Below are 9712 nucleotides of genomic sequence, written 5' to 3'. Positions count from 1 at the left end.
AAATTTGGACCGGGAAGTCTAGGTAACCGAAAATGTAAGTTATTGTCATGGTTGGCAATTCTCCCTCTCGTATATGAACAGTGAGAGGTAGCTGGGTGAATACTGATTGGTATATCAGAGATCCTCATCTTAATACGGATCCCAGCGTGCCATCCATCATTTTATCCAGTTTCTAGCTCGCAAGGCAGCAACGATTCGACCACGTTATTACTTGCCAGTAAGATCTGGCAGCACATTCTACTGTTACCCTCCACAAGACGCACGCTGGTAATGTGTAAATCAGTTGTAAGGAAGATCTTGCCCAAATAAAGTACCTTTGTGTTTTAACATGCACGTAGGGTCAAGCTCCACTGTCGAAACGTGTACATCTGTATTCCAAACTCGTAGAACTTGCACGAAACATGTGGACAGCTCATGTATCTAAATCGTCGTCATCGTAAATAAGATCAGAGTAAAAGTTGAGGAAACAACAACCATCAGAGTCACTTAGAGTGCAACGTGACCTTTCCATTGAATGGAAATCCAGGCATATGAAATATACTGGAACACGTTGGGTTCAATTAGAACACAACATTGACCGGACCTCAGGAACACCGCCCACCTGTTGAGCCAAATCAGAACGAAACCGTTAGTGTACTTTTGAAGAGTGGTCTTATGAGTAGTTTCTTCAAAGCAGTCAAAATACTTTCGGACGAAATTGGATCGTTTACTTCACGCATAAAGTCATTGTCAAAATGGCTTTCTAGTTGATGTTTGCATAATCCTGACTCACATCCCGTTGCATAGCATTGCCACTCAAATCAAATAAACGTAGTTGTCCTCAAATGGTGGTTCCGCTTTAACAGTAAGATTCAATCCAAGCTTGACTGCACAAGACGAAGGAAGTTATGAATAAAAAAAGCCCTTACTGGCTTCTGAGTGTGTACGTTAAGATCGCTTTGCCGAAGGAAGCAAATTCTCTAAAGTCAAACCTATATTTTGCATCTTACTATTTTGCTTTTAAAAAAGTTCGTGTTAAGGGCAGCCCTGGCGGGGAGGGAGCGTCCCTTATCACCATCTATAGCATCCTCGCTGGCTGGCATCAGATACCGGTTAGCCTATAGGTAGTATGGTGATATAGTCGTATTTCAGTAGTATCTCAAAGCAGTTAAAGTCCTCGCTTTGCATCTAACTAATTAAACGGCATCCCCTCTAATATCGGAATGTGTGACTGTGTAACCTATTCGATTGTTTTAGCATGAAGGTTGTCGACAAATCCCAAGGGAAATAGCTCCTGAATGATAAACTTTACGTGCATTGTGATTGATAATTTTCGAGCTGAGGTTTTGCCTATTCACAGAGTAAGTCGGTTTTTTTAGAGGTAGATATTGATAGTCTGAGTGGCGTTCTCGCTTCGCCCACAGATGATAGCATCTTAAACTTCCGCGATTATCAGGGACTGCCTAGCGCTTTTTCTTACAGCAGGCGGATAGTAGAGGGCGGACAATGGATTACTTTGTAGTTCTATCGTTACTTTGAAAAAAAGACTTCTTCAGTGTGACTGACTGCCTGTTTCGGTGGAGATAACGTCTTAAACTGAAATCTATCATTCGATCAACTCATAATCCGTCCTTCTTGAAGTTGCAGCACTGGTACGATATTTTTAGCATGGCATTGAGTTAAGTAACAGAACAATCAATTCCCTTCATGAGGGAAAGGAGAATAACGAAAGTTTAGACTGCAGCTTTTGCTTCTTAAAATGTGTGGATATTTTGATTGCCAAAAATATACCATATATATCAAGTTTACTAGAACTATGAGAGCCTTGCACGTTCAGGGAGAATTAGACTATCTGTGAAGGGCTTCCAGATCCCCACAAATCTCGGAATGTTTCAAAGAAACAAATCTACTAGAATATTACTTTTGTGGCATAGACTTGTGTGAATGTGGTGGGACCACAAAGTTCAAGGAATAGAAGGAGTCAGTTTCAGCTCATCTAAAAGAATAGAAGCTAAAAGGCTTTCCGTAGGCAATTTAAAAAAATATAATATTTTAAAACCAAATTATATAAAACCCAACATCTAGACTGCCTGACAGAATACTTTTGGAGCTCTGCTCCTGTACTAAAGACTTTCATCTAACCCGCTCATTTTCAAACCTCCAACCGAGTCAGGGTGTACAATCAAAAGCTTCCTCGTGGAGTTCATCGCTGCTGTCCGCTATACCCTTTCTCGTTCGGCTTTTATTATCACTTGACGTTATTTTACTGGTATTTTTCTGCCCAAAGTACGGAAAGTGCTTCTGTGTTTTGATAGGCGTTTTCAAGCTACAGATTTCAAAGCCTCACCTCAAGGTTTCCCAATGTCTTGCGTTTCTCTGAAACTTGAAAATGAAAGAGCTGACTTCATTGATCTGTTCGCAAATTTTGGCAAATTTTTAAGTCAATTCGTGGATGAGGAAGGCACGGACTGTGTTCGCGATTTGTATAATTTGTGGCCTCAGTTCATTGAAGTGGATGGGTCATGTATACATGAAAACTGTAACGGCTATCTTACTTTACGGTTTTTTGAGACTTGGGTCCCTCCTATCCGAATCTTCAAGCTTTTTGGTCGTTGGTTACTCCGTAGTATGACAACAGTTGGCTGGTTGTAGTTACCGCGCAACAAGATGATGTGTAGACGGCACTTGGTGACGAATCTGAATATTCAAAACAGATAGAGTCACAGCAGATTAAAGTGATTGGCATATGCACCACGTCTACCCAACCACCATCCACCAACAGCGTTTTGTATTCCGGGTTAGTTCTCAGTGAACTGTTCATCGTGGACAGTCCCTGACATCGCAAAGTGAAATGAATTCATCTACCACCAAATTGAGGGTTTTTAGATCTTTATGGATTCCTGGCTACGTTCCTCATGATCCTGCTTGCAGAAAGTTGCAAACTCTTCAAGAAATGGCACGCAATCGATCCTAGGAGCACACATACAATCAATTCCAGTCGGAACTTCCAGTTAAAGTTTACTTGTCGTTGTGCAGCGGGTTTACGTCGGATAAGATTCTCAATGGGCACTTGGTCAAGCCCGATGATTGCGCCTCACTTACACATCATGCCCAAATGTGTTTATTTTGATGCCGTCCAAAGGTGTGTACACCTTATTCTTGATAGTTTTTCTGAAGGGTATGGGGCCTCTTTGCACTGATTCCCCATCCTTCGCTTTTCTTTCCACTCTTCGCTAAGACTTTCTTCCCTCATGGTTGTATGGCAGCTTAGTACCAGTATTTATTACTGACGGATGATGACAGCAGTCGAAAAGCAGTGTAAAGTTCCTCTTCGCAATTTTCTATCTATGAATATGCGTCTTACAACTAAACATGAAGCAACGGAGGATTTGAAGAATTGAAAATACCTAGGTATTTGTATTGGATCTGCTAAGGTGCGTCTGACGTGATCAGTATACAACGCCGGGAAAACAGGAACACGTTTGCTAATTCGCCTTACTCATGGCGTCGAAAATATATGGTGGCGAGGCATGGCCTCTGCGAGGAGATGACCTGTGGTGTCCACAGATGTTCGCCCACAAATGTCTCAGAAACGTTGTTGATGTAAAAAAGGCATAGACGAATTTGTGCAAATGTGATTAGAAAACTGGTGTTCAGTTGTGCAACGGTTGTGGAAAACGCCTGGTACCATTATCAGTCATGTGCTACGCATGAACCACACAAAAATGCAAAATGAACAACCTGTGACTTGGCAGAACGGGGAGGGATGAATAACGAGGAGTCTGTGATGCTAGCGTGTTTCGCCTTTCAGTATGTGATCCTCGTGATTTTTTCTGTGCTTTGTTAAAAACACTGCAAGAAATGGCCATTTTCTATTCAGATAGTCCAACTGAGCTCTTGAAATTGTGGGCGTCCCAGAAGACTTACGATAGCGTATCCCATCCAACCTTCTGCTAGTTTAAAGCTTCAAAAATAATTAAACAACTTTTTTTACCGCACGGTACAAATCGTCACTATGAACACCAACGTTGCTGTCTTTGATGATAACGAAGAACAGGCAAAGTAGTTCACAAGTGTGACGCTTTATCGGAAAAGATGGTTAGCCTCTAAGTGTACATGGTGAGTTTCGGTAGACTTCTAAAGAGATGTTCTCGATATTAGTGATTGAATTAGTTATCACTGGACGGTGATGACAATGAAAGTTAGTGAATTCCTGTGGGCTTGTTAATACTTAGTCTGTGTAGGCACAGTTCTTGAAGCTAGGTAGTATATTTATTGTGCTGCGTAAGAGCGCTAGTTGGTTTCTCCCCTTGACTTGCGGATGCTCTTAACACGATCTAGAATACTAGAAACCCTCTCCACATACACACACACATGCACACGACAAAACAACACAGTTTTGCTAAGCTGGGGGCTCTCTTCTCACCCAGTTTTACACACAATCCTCGAAAGTATGTCCTGTTAGGAATTCTGAATCCTAAACAGCAAGACCCTGCTGACGTGCTCGTTTATTGCAAGAGCCGTTGTATGCTGGTCCAAGTCAACTTGTTTGGTTCTACCCGAGCTCACGCTGATTGCTTCAGTACTTCTCACTTTCATTAGACATACCGAGAGACTATTTTTTGCAGTACGTATGGTTTGCTTCATTCGTCAAGTCTAACAAATGAATAACATAGAAACTTCCCTCTACAGGCTGAGCACTCATTCTGGTATGATGCCCATTGTTGCTACGGTCTTTGATTAGGTACTGGTCATCATGAGATTATGATCAAGTTATTGAGGCCATCAACTTTCTTGCAGCATAATGCAACCAAGTCCGTGGTCCTTGCAGGCGTAGAACCATTAGTTTGCTGGTCAAATGAAGAAAAAAACCGAAACTCAAACGCTTCTACTCTTCAGTTTTAAGGTGCTCGTCCTTGTTTTTAGGTCATCTCTCAGCGAAATACACTCATTTTCAAATTACCGTGGTGTTAACAAGTGACTCAACTAAGTGCCAGCTGAAGCTCCTATCTATTATTTTCACCTTTAGCTGGATGTGCTGAACATAGTCGCCTTCTGTTTCAGTTTGTACGGCAATCGAGATATCGCAGTACATTTTCTCTGGGGAATATACTGCTCATTAGGTTGCCGAAAGCCCTTCGACAGCTCACCCTTTTCTTGCTTCTCATTTAATGTCCCCCAACATCATGTTCTGCTTGGGACCACGTTGTTTTCAGTTCACGAAATAGACTTACTTGCTAATTGCTTTGATGTGTAGAACGTTAACAGAGATTTCCATTAACACCAAAACAATTGACAAATGAGTATATTTCGCTACTTGCGTACGATTAAGAGTTCAGCTGGGTCATACACTTGATGCGAACTTGTATGATAAAATTAAATGGTCAGCCCAAAATGCGACGAAGCCAGTGGGTTCTCGAGTAGTCTTCAACAACTTATAGGTAGTGCACTTTTCGGGAGAATAGTTCCGTTTTATTCAATGGCAAGTCGATAAAGTTAATTTTGGAGAAAGTTAGACAGGAGATTCACATTCCTCATTCCTGTATAATTGAAGTTCACTAGCCACACTACTGGAATTAACAATGCATCTGTCTCAGGATCACGTTTCTCTCTAATTCCCAATGAGCAAATTTAAGGGACTATTGGATATCCAAATAGTTCACAGAATAATTCAGAGAAAATTCTATTCACATCTCAAGGAGCCTGGATTTGGGTATTAGAATGTATGGTGTGCAAGACAGAACTCGAGTGTTCTAAGTGCTATTGTATTCCAAAACCGTTTGCTGTTCAGCCAAACGAAACCACTATTATTCTGGCGAATCCTCAGTCTTTTTCACGCACGCAAACTGAACGTTGTTGTATTTACCTATTACATAATCAACTTAAGCCAAATAACAAACTCAGGATCAGATCATCGGTCTTCTCAATCTTTACATGAATGAGCTTAGAATGTCATGATCTGAGCTGAGTGCGTAGGGTTTGTTTCATAAAAGGAGATAACTACTGAATTAGAGCATAAGATTGATGATGGGAGGGGTTAAACCGGTGAAAAAAGTTTCAGAAATCCTACAAGCCGTGTTCCTGAAGAATGCTGATTATAAGCGTGAGGTTATTCAATAACCAGCTTTGCAGAAATTGACCTTTTATTTATTCGTTGGAATCACGTTTGGCCGGTATCCTAGACGGACGTGGCTTTCAACAGCTAGTGAGGACCTACCTTCATTTGGCGAACTACGGAACCCGAACCTCATATAACTCGATTGTATTTCAGCTAAACGAGAACTCTTCTGCGGACTATAAAAGTGACGTACCTAGGTTTAGAATTAAACAAGTGCGAGCTATAAATCTTAAAGCATTACGTGAGTACGAAACCTTTGTTGTCATCATTCAGTAAATTTGAACTTATATTTCTCGAGGGCTTCCTCTCAAAACACAATACCAATTTTTGAGGAAGTTAGTACAAGCTAGGCAATTCATGGGTATTTGGTGAGCAAGACAAGGCAGCGAAATATGGCTTCTATCTTAACTAAACAGAAAGGCGGTAGACTCAGGTGCCGCTTAAAGCCCACGGCCTTTCGGATGATTATGGTTAACTAATCTCAATAGCGCTTTCAGAAGTTTACTATATAAACCTGCTGACATTCCTCAAGAGATCGGCTTTATGACCTTATTCTGCTAAGCGCAGGAAGACACTTTTCTGAGCTGCCTCGACGGAATTCCAGGATTAAAGCAATGGAATTGTTAGAAATTCAAAGATTATTTTATATTAGAGGGAAATGTTCTACGGAGTTGATGACAAGTTGGAATTCTGGCGGAGATCTCAGCCTATGGGTGAAGACAAACCACCTGAAAAAGCCGAGAATTTCTCAGCAGTTGTGTCATCCTTCTAGGAGACTGTAAGCAGTAAGAACCACGACCCCCTAGCTAGCAGTTGAATGACTATACCGTTCGGCCAGGGGCGACTCATCACACGTGTGATTCCTTTACACTCAGTATGCCATGCAGCCTCCAATCAGGCTATTCACATCACCTGGTAATTTGTTGAAAAGGCTCGTCGAGTGATGACACCTCAGATGGAAGGTATATTTGTCTGTCTTCTGAGCTAATCATGGTTTTTGGTGGTATGAGTTGATTTGGTGTTTGAGGTTACGAACTAGGTGGGACACCCCTATTTCATACCGGCTATTCTCGGGTTTCTGTTGCTATGTCCTCCGGATGGCACTAGGATATTTTAACATAATAAAGTGTAGTATGTGTACAAAAAACACAGGCGATACTCTTATTTAACTAGGACAGTTCTAAACAATATCTCAAGCCCAACCTGAAATCTGTGTTTGACACCTAAACCGAAATCAAACCTATTCGGTTCAGAATTAGTTTACCTGATTCTGTTTGGTTAAGAAAGCAAAAGCTGACTACAATGGTAGGTCTTCTGTTTGGGCTTTAGCTGAAAAAAGTTTAATTCCTGGTTTTAACTACGCAGCAGTGTTTGACCATCGTTGTCTCTGAAGCCTTATTTAGGACTGCGGGGAACATAGGCTTAACAATGGTCAGGTACAACACGTGCTGTTAGGAAGAGGAAACTCTCCGGCGATAGGTGAATTACTCGGTCTTTCTAGGTTACGTTGATTAGACAATAACAGAGGACCGTTTGTCTGGTGGAGCTCTTTTCGCCCAGCCCAGTGCTGAGTGGAAGAGACCAAGAGATGGACGTGGCAAGCTAGCATGAAAACACTAACACACTAACTCAGTCGAGTAATTAACCACCGCCATGATGGATGAGGGGCTTGGTACTCATCTCATCAGTGGTTGGTGACACTGGCAGACATGGCTCAACCACTTAGTGTTGATCCTGCATTAGAGCTATCGCCTTCAGTGCGTAGCTTCCCAGTTTCCCTAACTAACTGAAGATGCCATCACCTCCGATCTTGGCCCTTCCGCGTTCCGGTGACTGAAAATGTGGCAACCGGAAACAGTGTGTCCTTGGTTTATAGCTGACGAACTGACTGACTGTCTGATCAAGTTCAGACGTGCATTTGTGTACCAGTTCCAGTAGTACTCACTGTCCAACATAAGTTCATGCACACAAGTTATACCCCTCTTATGTGTATAGCATCCCACACCGATCGTAAGTACTGATCATGGCCATCGGTAGATGTCCCGGTAAGAGAAAGAAACTTGCAATACTTCGAACCAACAAGGGCTCTGTTGTCACTCTATTTCTCTAAAATCAACAATGCCACGCATCCGATAGCTCAAGTAAACAAATTATTTTAGTTCGTTAAGAAAGCAAATTAGCAGGAACGTTTACATGTTTCCGTTATTGAGTTTACACGCAACACAGTTTTACAGTGTCCTAAATGTTCAACATGCACGCACCTGGAAAGGTAGAGATTGGCGCCCATCTTTTTGATATACCTTGCATGTGGTTCAGCGGCCCACATTGGCCTTCAAAATAAAATATAAACTTTGCTTCGTAGTAACCAGAAACGGCATACAAATGTATCACAAAGGCGCCGAAATTTTTCGTGATTTCCGGTAACACTTCTCAACTGGCTTCCAGAGATCCATTATTTGCCGCCATATAAAAATGTTTTTGTGCAGTACCTACTGCTCGAAAGCAACAGGATGTTTTCTCTTCCTGATCACTTCGTGTTATAAAAAAAATTTTTTTAAATGGGGTACAATAGGATTTTTTACGAATATCCACAAACCATAATCATAGATACAAAATTTTAGTTTGGCCGCGCTGGATTCTCCTGGGCATGGATAAAAATGCCTTTTAAATCTCAGGGACTTGTCGTTTTAGACAATAAACTCAACAAACTCAAACAAAAAACGAACAAAAACAGAAAGAGAGCTAGGTGATCACTTGTGCTACTTCCTTATTTAGAAAGGGACTTTTTACTGCAGATTTTTAATTGTTCGTGAGTAAACGCTTTCCACAAACGTTCTCACGAAACTTTTGAAGGGTTTCTGAGGAATTATAGGGGTTATGTTGTCGAGCTAATGTTTCAGATTATTCTCCTTCCGAGCTATACATCTGAGAAACATGCCTCAGCTACAGCTTACACAGCGAGCATTAAACTAAGGGACACTTTTCTGCTGCCTAAGAAACTCAGTTTACGTATCCCACTGAGAAAACAAAGTCATTTCAAGTTGACAGTTCTCATACTCCAGAACGTGATGTGTCTCTATTATTCGTGATTGAATTGCTCCGTGAGGATGGAAGAGAAACCCCAAAGAGGATCCCGAAGCTGTAAAAACTACAGGAAAAACTGCCAAAAGCGTTTTTGTTCATCAACCTGTCCTCTACAGATTATTTGGTAAGAACAGTTGAGCAGTCGAAGACTGCTCAGACTGTGAGGCTCTAATTTGCTCAGTAGAAAGAGTACTTTGCGTGGTAACAGCATAGAAGAATCAGTACGATATTTAGGGTGAACTAAAATTGCTTTAGTTTCAAAACTCACGAGCATTTGAGCATCTACATTTACCTACCACAAAATCGACTGAATTTTGACTGAATGGTCCGCTACTTTCTAGTGTCCCGGCTTGATACCTCTTTTGGTATAGTTTTCAGCTATAGGATACAAGTGTGTAGACTCCATGAGGATATCATTCCTAAAGCCAGGAACATTATCTTACTGAGACGACAGAAATTCCATTGGTCAGCAGAACTCAGATTATCGGATAGACAAATATGGCCACTGTTGAGAGTGAGTAGAGAGGTGAA

Source organism: Opisthorchis viverrini (genome assembly GCF_000715545.1).
Source record: "Opisthorchis viverrini unplaced genomic scaffold opera_v5_343, whole genome shotgun sequence".
Taxonomy (NCBI): Eukaryota; Metazoa; Platyhelminthes; class Trematoda; order Opisthorchiida; family Opisthorchiidae; genus Opisthorchis; species Opisthorchis viverrini.
This window is presented reverse-complemented; position numbering follows the sequence as displayed.